Genomic DNA, 11,318 nt, shown 5'->3' with positions numbered 1-11,318 from the left:
GTGGGAGTCATGGGAACAACGTTCACATGACCTAGTACACCACAACCTGCAAATGCTCCAAGGCGAAATAGTCCTCGAACCACCCCGGTGGCGCGAGACCCTCCACGAGCAGACGTGGCGAGTATGCACCTCCTGGAATGACCTTTGTGACGATGTATGGACCTATCCATGGAGATTCAAATTTCTCGTGACTGTCTTGGGTGAGCCAAAGAACCAAGTCGCCAACTTGAAAAGATCTTGGTCGCAAACGTCGACTCTGGTAATTCTTTAGGTTCTGTTGGTACGTGGTGACCCTCGATAACACCTCATCTCTAGCTTCGTCGAGCGCGTCAACATCATCCTCCAGCGCTTTCTCGAAGTTTCCTCGTCGTACTCCGCAACTCTTGGTGAATTATGCTCTATTTCTATCGGGAGCACTGCCTCGGCTCCATGGACTAGAAAAAACGGGGTTTCCTGCGTTGTAGTGTTAGGCATTGTTCGGATGCTCCAAAGGACACTTGGAAACTCCTCAGGCCAAGTGTGTCGAGCTTGAAAGGACACGGATGTCGCCTAGAGGGGGGTGAATAGGCGGTTTAAAACTTTTACGAGATGGGCTTAATAAATGCGGAATAAAACTAGCGTTTACTTTGTCAAGCCCAAAGCCTATATACTATGGTTCACCTATGTGCACCAACAACTTATTCTAAGCAATGGTTCACCTATGTGCACCAACAACTTATGCTAAGCAAGACAAGCAACTTATGTGATAGCAAGATATATATAACTTCAAGCACGATGGCTATCACAAAGTAAAGTGCATAAGTAAAGAGCTCGAGTATAGAGATAACCGAGGCACGCGGGAGACGATGATTTATCCCGAAGTTCACACTCTTGCGAGTGCTAATCTCCGGTGGAGAGGTGCGGTGGCTTAGTGCTCCCGAACGCCACAAGAGGCTCACCTTGAGGTGTGGTTGCTCGATGCACACCAACGCCACAAAGGTCACCCCAAGATGCGGTACTCACACCACACACCGAACGCCACGAAGGCGCCTCACCTAAATCTCCGGTGACCCTCGCCACAAAGGCCTAGGTCACGGTTCCACTAAGGGATTTCCTTCGAGGCGAAAACCGGGCCTTACACAAAGGTTCGGGCACACTTCCACAACTTAATTGGAGGCTCCCAACAAATCGCCACAAGGCCTAGAATCCGTCTAGGGTTCCAAGAACCCAAGAGTAACAACCTTCTTGCTTTCACCACCACGAATCACCGTGGAGAACTCAAACCGATGCACCAAATGCAATGGCAAGAACACCACAAAGATGCTCAAGTCCTTCTCTCTCAAATTCCAACAAAGCTACAAAAGCTATTGGGGAAATAAGAGAGGAAGAACAAATAAGAGGAGGAACACCAAATTTCTCCAAGATCTAGATCTAGTGGATTCCCTCACAAAGAGAGGGATTTGATTGGTAGGAATGTAGATCTAGTTCTCCTCTTCCTTTTCCCTCAAAAAGATTCAAGAAGCATAGGAGGAGTAGAGGGAAAGGGAAGCTCTCAAGGTCAACAATGGTGGAGAGCACAAAGGGGTAGAGGTAGCAGCCCAAGGAGGAAGAAGGGGGGCTTAAATACCCCCTCCCATCGAAATATGACCGTTTGAGTATGCTCAGACCGGATTTTCCGGACCGGATATTTGCAAAATATCCGGGCCCCGAAAAACGGCAAAGGACCAGAAAAAACATGCCCCTGGATGGGGGCCGGATATTTGGCCGGATTTTCCCAGAGACCGGATTTTTCGGGGGGGGGGGGGGGGGGATTATCCGCCCCAAACTTGGGCCGGAAAATCCGCCCCCTGGAAACCGGCAGAAACATCAAACTGAAACGGGCATAACTTTAGCATCCGGACTCCGATTTTGATGATCTTGGGCTTGTTTTAAAGCTAGGAATAAGCTCTACAAGATCATGCAGGGAACCATCATAATCCAACAATGTAGGATAGAAACAAATGATGAAAGGTTTGACCTATCTAAAAAAGACATACCAGTGAAAACCTCCAACCTTGAAAATGCAACAAGTTGCCCATGCAAAAACCATTTTCGATGAACTAGAGCTTGTCATGAGAATAATCACAAGCTCTAAAACATAACATGGATAAGATCCAAATAAAACCAAGAAAGATCATGCAATGATGCAAAGGTTTGAGTTCTCTCCGAACGATACGATCGAGTTACTCACTCGAGAGCCCTCTTGATAGTACGGCAACTAAACTATAAACCGGTCTCCAACTACACTATGAGACCGGTAAGAAAGAACCCCTATCAAGAGCAAACCTTATACTTGCGCATTCCACTTGAGCTCGATGATAACGATCTTGACCGCAACAAGATGGAACGCCTTTCTTGATTGTGCTTGCTTGACGAAGTCTTGTGGATTGCTCCCCCATAATCCATCATGGAAGAGCTTCTTCTTCGGCGCATCTTCACATATCCATGAACACCATATGGAGAGCATGCTTCAAGCAAATGATCTCTTTGAGATGGCTCACCTTGAACTTGCACTTCATTTCTTCATGGCTAGCTTCAAGCATATGATCTCTTCGAGTTGGCTCATCTTGAACTTGCACTTTATTTCTTCATGGCAAGCTTCAAGCATATGATCTCTTCGAGTTGGCTCATCTTGAACTTGCACTTCATTTCTTCATCATGTAGATGTCTTGAAGTAACTTGAGGGCTCACTTCATCTTCATCTTCAAGACATACTTGACACTTGATATCCTTCATCAATTTCTTCTTATTGCAACCTTGAAGCCAACATATGGTTCAAATATTGCCTATGGACACCACCTACAAATATAACTCAATGCAAACATTAGTCCATAGGGATTGTCATTAATTACCAAAACCACACATGGGGGCTCCATGCACTTTCAGAGCTTTCTCCAGCGGTGTTAACAGACATTTCTTGATTCCATTGCAGATGATGCCGTTTGATTTTTCGACTTGACCATTGGTTTGCGGGTGTGCTACCGACGCGAAGTGCAGTTTGTTGCCTACTTCATCACAATATGCCTTGAACTCCTTTGAAGTGAAGTTGCTCCCGTTGTCTGTGACAATACTATTTGGCACGCCAAACCGAAAAACTATGCCTTTGATGAAACTCACCACTGATGCTGCATCTGCCGAAGTTACTGGTACTGCTTCAATCCACTTTGTAAACTTGTCGATAGCCACGAGCAAGTATATGTATCCTCCAGGCCAGGCCTTGTGTAATTTTCCTACCATGTCGAGTCCCCATTGTGCAAAAGGCCAAGATATTGGTATCAGCATCAATTCTGCTGCTGGAGAATGAGGCTTTGCCGCGAATCTCTGGCACGCATTGCACGTGCGAACTATTTCTTTCGCGTCCTCTATTGCTGTGAGCCAATAAAATCCAGCTATGAAAACTTTGGCTGATATTGCTCGGCTGCTCGCGTGGTGGCCACATACTCCCTCGTGCACATCTTTAAGTATGAGTCGTTCTTCCTCGGGTGTCACACACCTTTGCAATACTCCCGAGATACTCCGCGTGTACAGTTCCCCTTTAACCACGGTAAAGGCTTTGGATCGTCGGATGACTCGCCTGGCTTCAACTGGATCGTCGGGTATCTCGTTTCTTGCAATATATGCCACATAGACCTGCATCCAGGGAATTTCTACCATCATAACTTCGTGTGGTTCTTCCTCATCTCCCGATATATTTGCTTCTAGTTCTGCTGCAGCCCCCGAGCCTTTCTTTAGTTTCTCCTTTTTCTTCGACTGCGTCGGATTTTTCTTCGGCTTGGTAGATCTTTCACTTATTTCTTCCCAGAACACACCAGGTGGTATTGGCAGGCACTGCGACCCTATGTTTGCAAAAACGTCGGCTTCATCGTTGTTGAATCTGCTGATGTGATTGATTTCGCAGCCGTCGAAGAGCTTCTCGAGTTCATTGTACAGTTCTTTGTATGCTATCATACTGTCATTGACTGTGTCGCACTTGTTCATCACCTGTTGAGCCACCAACTGAGAGTCACCGAAGATTTTTAGGCGAGTTGCTCCACACGCCTTTGCTATCTTCATCCCAGGTATATGATGGCGTGTATTTCACACGTTCGTTGGGCAACCCCAAGAGGAAGGTATGATGCGCACAGCAGCAAGTTTTCCCTCAGAAAGAAACCAAGGTTTATCGAACCAGGAGGAGCCAAGAAGCACGTTGAAGGTTGATGGCGGCGGGATGTAGTGCGGCGCAACACCGTAGATTCCGGCGCCAACGTGGAACCCGCACAACACAACCAAAGTACTTTGCCCCAACGAAACAAGTGAGGTTGTCAATCTCACCGGCTTGCTGTAACAAAGGATTAACCGTATTGTGTGGAAGATGATTGTTTGCGTGAAAACAAGAGAACAGAGATTGCGAGAGATTGTATTTCAAGAAAGAGAATTGGACCGGGGTCCACAGCTCACTAGAGGTGTCTCTCCCATAAGACGAACGAGCATGTTGGGTGAACAAATTACAGCTTGGGCAATTGACAAATAAAGAGAGCATGACCATGCACATACATATCATGATGAGTATAGTGAGATTTAATTGGGCATTACGACAAAGTACATAGACCGTCATCCAACTCGCATCTATGCCTAAAAAGTCCACCTTCAAAGTTATCATCCGAACCCCTCCAGCATTAAGTTGCTAACAACAGTACAATTGCATTAAGTATTGCGCGTAATGTAACTAGTGACTACATCCTTGAACATAGCACTAATGTTTTATCCCTAGTGGCAACAAGACATCCATAACCTTAGTGGTTCTTGTCACTCCTCCGGATTCACGAGGCATGAACCCACTATCGAGCATAAATACTCCCTCTTGGAGTTACTAGCATCAACTTGGCCGGAGCATCTACTAATAACGGAGAGCATGCAAGATCATAAACAACACATAAGCATAGCTTTGATAATCAACATAACAAGTATTCTCTATTCATCGGATCCCAACAAACGCAACATATAGAATTACGGATAGATGATCTTGATCATGTTAGGCAGCTCACAAGATCCGACAATGATAGCACAATGGGGAGAAGACAACCATCTAGCTACTGCTATGGACCCATAGTCCAGGGGTAGACTACTCACACATCACACCGGAGGCGACCATGGCGGCGTAGAGTCCTCCGGGAGATGATTCCCCTCTCCGGCAGGGTGCCGGAGGCGATCTCCCGGATCCCCCGAGATGGGATCGGCGGCGGCGGCGTCTCCGGGAAGGTTTTCCGTATCGTGGTTCTCGGTACTGGGGTTTCGTCACGGAGACTTTTTATAGGCGAAAGGGCAGGTCAAGAGGCGGCACGGGGGCCCCACACCACAGGGCCGCGCGGCCAAGGGGGGGGCCGCGCTGCCCTAGGGTGTGGCCCCTCCGTGGCCCCTCTTCATCTCTCCTTCGGACTTCTGGAAGCTTCGTGAGAAAATAGGCCCCTGGGCTTTGATTTCGTCCAATTCCGAGAATATTTCCTTACTAGGATTTCTGAAACCAAAAACAAGCAGAAAACAAAGAATCGGCACTTCGGCATCTTGTTAATAGGTTAGTTCCGTAAAATGCACGAATATGACATAAAGTGTGCATAAAACATGTAGATAACATCAATAATGTGGCATGGAACATAAGAAATTATCGATACGTCGGAGACGTATCAGCATCCCCAAGCTTAGTTCTCGCTCGTCCCGAGCAGGTAAAACGATAACACGTATAATTTCCGGAGTGACATGCCATCATAATCTTGATCATACTATTTGTAAAGCATATGTAGTGAATGCAGCGATCAAAACAATGTATATGACATGAGTAAACAAGTGAATCATATAGCAAAGACTTTTCATGAATAGCACTTCAAGACAAGCATCAATAAGTCTTGCATAAGAGTTAACTCATAAAGCAATAATTCAAAGTAAAGGTATTGAAGCAACACAAAAGAAGATTAAGTTTCAGCGGTTGCTTTCAACTTGTAACATGTATATCTCATGGATATTGTCAACATAGAGTAATATAATAAGTGCAATAAGCAAGTATGTAGGAATCAATGCATAGTTCACACAAGTGTTTGCTTCTTGAGGTGGAGAGAAATAGGTGAACTGACTCAACATTGAAAGTAAAAGAATGGTCCTCCATAGAGGAAAAGCATCGATTGCTATATTTGTGCTAGAGCTTTGATTTTGAAAACATGAAACAATTTTGTCAACGGTAGTAATAAAGCATATGTATCATGTAAATTATATCTTACAAGTTGCAAGCCTCATGCATAGTATACTAATAGTGCCCGCACCTTGTCCTAATTAGCTTGGACTACCGGATCATCACAATGCATTGTTTTTACCAAGTGTCACAAAGGGGTACCTCTATGCCGCCCGTACAAAGGTCTAAGGAGAAAGCTCGCATTGGATTTCTCGCTATTGATTATTCTTCAACTTAGACATCCATACCGGGACAACATAGACAACAGATAATGGACTCCTCTTTTATGCATAAGCATATAACAACAATTAATAATTTTCTCATTTGAGATTTGAGGATTGTTGTCCAAAACTGAAACTTCCACCATGGAACATGGCTTTAGTTAGCGGCCCAATGTTCTTCTCTAACATATGCATGCTTAACCCTATGGTGGTAGATCTCTCTTACTTCGTACAAGACGAACATGCATAGCAACTCACATGATATTCAACAAAGAGTAGTTGATGGCGTCCCCAGTAAACATGGTTATCGCACAACAAGCAACTTAATAAGAGATAAAGTGCATAATTACATATTTAATACCACAATAGTTTAAAGCTATTTGTCCCATGAGCTATATATTGCAAAGGTGAATGATGGAATTTTAAAGGTAGCACTCAAGCAATTTACTTTGGAATGGCGGAAAATACCATGTAGTAGGTAGGTATGGTGGACACAAATGGCATAGTGGTTGGCTCAAGTATTTTGGATGCATGAGAAGTATTCCCTCTCGATACAAGGTTTAGGCTAGCAAGGCTTATTTGAAACAAACACAAGGATGAACAGGTGCAGCAAAACTCACATAAAAGACATATTGAAAACATTATAAGACTCTACACCGTCTTCCTTGTTGTTCAAACTCAATACTAGAAATTATCTAGACCTTAGAGAAACCAAATATGCAAACCAAATTTTAGCATGCTCTATGTATTTCTTCATTAATGGGTGCAAAGCATATGATGCAAGAGCTTAATCATGAGCACAACAATTGCCAAGTATCACATTACCCAAGACATTTATAGCAATTACTACATGTATCATTTTCCAATTCCAACCATATAACAATTTAACGAAGGAGAAACTTCGCCATGAATACTATGAGTAGAAACCAAGGACATACTTGTCCATATGCTACAGCGGAGCATGTATCTATCCCATAAAGTGAATGCTAGGATCCATTTTATTCAAACAAAACAAAAAACAAAAACAAACCGACGCTCCAAGAAAAAGCACATAAGATGTGATGGAATAAAAATATAGTTTCGGGGAGGAACCCGATAATGTTGTCGATGAAGAAGGGGATGCCTTGGGCATCCCCAAGCTTAGACGCTTGAGTCTTCTTGATATATGCAGGGGTGAACCACCGGGTGCATCCCCAAGCTTAGAGCTTTCACTCTCCTTGATCATGTTGCATCATACTCCTCTCTTGATCCTTGAAAACTTCCTCCACACCAAACTCGAAACAACTCATTAGAGGGTTAGTGCACATTATAAATTGACATATTCAGAGGTGACACAATCATTCTTAACACTTCTGGACATTGCATAATGCTACTGGACATTAGTGGATCAAAGAAATTCATCCAACATAGCAAAAGAGGCAATGCGAAATAAAAGACAGAATCTGTCAAAACAGAACAGTTCGTATTGACGAATTTTAAAATGGCACCAGACTTGCTCAAATGAAAATGCTCAAATTGAATGAAAGTTGCGTACATATCTGAGGATCATGCACGTAAATTGGCTTAATTTTCTGAGTTACCTACAGGGAGGTGGACCCAGATTCGTGACAGCAAAGAAATCTGGAACTGTGCAGTAATCCAAATCTAGTACTTACTTTTCTATCAACGGCTTAACTTGGCACAACAAAACACAAAACTAAGATAAGGAGAGGTTGCTACAGTAGTAAACAACTTCCAAGACACAAAATAAAAACAAAGTACTGTAGGTAAAAACATGGGTTGTCTCCCATAAGCGCTTTTCTTAACGCCTTTCAGCTAGGCGTGAAAGTGTGTATCAAGTATTATCGAAAGATGGTGCATCGTTATCATGAGCTCCCCATCCATAGTGGTACTAAGGGCTTTGTCAATTTTAGGCCTATAATAATACTTCTTTGGTCTAGGCACTTTAGAGACATACATAAACTTTTGCTCCTTACCCACATAAGCTTTCTCCTTATATTTAAGAGAAGAAAATGTTGAACCCAAGGTTCCCATAGCTTTTTCAAGTTCGTCAATCCTATTGATTTGATCATCATGGACAGCATTAGTTCCTAGGACACTAATTCTTTCATCAATTCCTCCTAAGGATTTATCAAGTTCATCAGTTTTATCAAGTAATATTTCCAATTTAGCTTCAATACTTGGAAAATTTTTCTCTATGGTTTCCAATTTTTTCATAACATCTTCAAGAGAGATTTCAGTTTTAACTTTATCAACAGGGGGTATTCCAAATAAGCTCTCAATAATGTAACTAGCTTCTAATGCAGGAGTACTTAGGAAGTCACCTTTTGCGAGACTATCAAGAACATATCTATTCCAGCTAGATATACCAACATAAAAATTCCTGAGTAAAATAATGGTGGAGTGCTTCTTAGTGCATCTATTATGAGCATCGCTAATTCTATACCAAGCGTCTCTCAAACATTCTCCCCTCGTTGCTTAAACGTGCGAACTTCAACTTCAGGATTACTCATTTTAGTAACAATAAATAAAGCAAACTAGATAAAGTAAATGCAAGTAAACTAATTTTTTTGTGTTTTTGATATAGCAAACAAGATAGCAAGTAAAGTAAAACTAGCAACTAATTTTTTTGTATTTTGATTTAGTGCAGCAAACAAAGTAGTAAATAAAACTAAGCAAGACAAAAACAAAGTAAAGAGATTGAGAAGTGGAGACTCCCCTTGCAGCGTGTCTTGATCTCCCCGGCAACGGCGCCGTAAAATATGCTTGATGGCGTGTATTTCACACGTTCGTTGGGCAACCCCAAGAGGAAGGTATGATGCGCACAGCAGCAAGTTTTCCCTCGTAAAGAAACCAAGGTTTATCGAACCAGGAGGAGCCAAGAAGCACGTTGAAGGTTGATGGCGGCGGGATGTAGTGCGGCGCAACACCCGCAGATTCCGGCGCCAACGTGGAACCCGCACAACACAACCAAAGTACTTTGCCCCAACGAAACAGTGAGGTTGTCAATCTCACCGGCTTGTCAGTAACAAAGGATTAACCGTATTGTGTGGAAGATGATTGTTTGCAGAAAACAAGAGAACAAGTATTGCAGTAGATTGTATTTCAAGTAAAGAGAATTGGACCGGGGTCCACAGCTCACTAGAGGTGTCTCTCCCATAAGACGAACAAGCATGTTGGGTGAACAAATTACAGTTGGGCAATTGACAAATAAAGAGAGCATGACCATGCACATACATATCATGATGAGTATAGTGAGATTTAATTGGGCATTACGACAAAGTACATAGACCGTCATCCAACCGCATCTATGCCTAAAAAGTCCACCTTCGAGTTATCATCCGAACCCCTCCAAGCATTAAGTTGCTAACAACGGACAATTGCATTAAGTATTGCGCGTAATGTAACTAGTGACTACATCCTTGAACATAGCACTAATGTTTTATCCCTAGTGGCAACAAGCACATCCATAACCTTAGTGGTTCTTGTCACTCCTCCAGATTCACAGAGGCATGAACCCACTATCGAGCATAAATACTCCCTCTTGGAGTTACTAGCATCAACTTGGCCAGAGCATCTACTAATAACGGAGAGCATGCAAGATCATAAACAACACATAAGCATAGCTTTGATAATCAACATAACAAGTATTCTCTATTCATCGGATCCCAACAAACGCAACATATAGAATTACGGATAGATGATCTTGATCATGTTAGGCAGCTCACAAGATCCGACAATGATAGCACAATGGGGAGAAGACAACCATCTAGCTACCGCTATGGACCCATAGTCCAGGGGTAGACTACTCACACATCACACCGGAGGCGACCATGGCGGCGTAGAGTCCTCCGGGAGATGATTCCCCTCTCCGGCAGGGTGCCGGAGGCGATCTCCCGGATCCCCCGAGATGGGATCGGCGGCGGCGGCGTCTCCGGAAGGTTTTCCGTATCGTGGTTCTCGGTACCGGGGTTTCGTCACGCGAGACTTTTTATAGGCGAAAGGGCAGGTCAAGAGGCGGCACGGGGCCCCACACCACGAGGCCGCGCGGCCAAGGGGGCCGCGCCGCCCTAGGGTGTGGCCCCTCCGTGGCCCCTCTTCGTCTCTCCTTCGGACTTCCGGAAGCTTCGTGAGAAAATAGGCCCCCGGGCTTTGATTTCGTCCAATTCCGAGAATATTTCCTTACTAGGATTTCTGAAACCAAAAACAGCAGTAAAACAAGAATCGGCACTTCGGCATCTTGTTAATAGGTTAGTTCCAGAAAATGCACGAATATGACATAAAGTGTGCATAAAACATGTAGATAACATCAATAATGTGGCATGGAATATAAGAAATTATCGATACGTCGGAGACGTATCAGTATACGTGCTTCATATTCTACTTCATTATTTGACGCGTTAGAGAACGTCATCCGAAGTATGTACTTCATCTTGTCGCCTTGGCGTGATACGAGTATCACGCCTGCGCTAGCTCCCTCCAATCTCTTTGGAAACAATAGTGGATATTTTGTGGTTGATTTGTTCTTGTTGTTGTTACAGATATTGGGAGCCTCCAATTTGGTTGTGGATGTGTACCCCAAGAACCTTGTAAAGGCCCGATTTCCACCTTGAGGAAATCCCTTAGTAGAAGTGGGCTAGGCCTTTGTGGTGTTGCTCACAGGAGACCTGAGTGAGGCCTTTGTGGCGTTGGTTTGGCCTTCGTGGCGACCACACCCCTCCAAATGTAGATGTACTTCCCCTCAAAAGGAAGGAACTACATGAATCATCTTTGTGTCTCCGCGTGCTCCACTCTCGGTTACCTCTATCCTTATTAGATCTACTATATCTTGTCTAGCTATATCTTGTTTAGTACTTGATCTTGTCATATAGGTAAATTCA

The sequence above is a fragment of the Lolium rigidum genome, chromosome 5 (genome assembly GCF_022539505.1).
Source record: "Lolium rigidum isolate FL_2022 chromosome 5, APGP_CSIRO_Lrig_0.1, whole genome shotgun sequence".
In the NCBI taxonomy this organism is placed as follows: domain Eukaryota; kingdom Viridiplantae; phylum Streptophyta; class Magnoliopsida; order Poales; family Poaceae; genus Lolium; species Lolium rigidum.
This window is presented reverse-complemented; position numbering follows the sequence as displayed.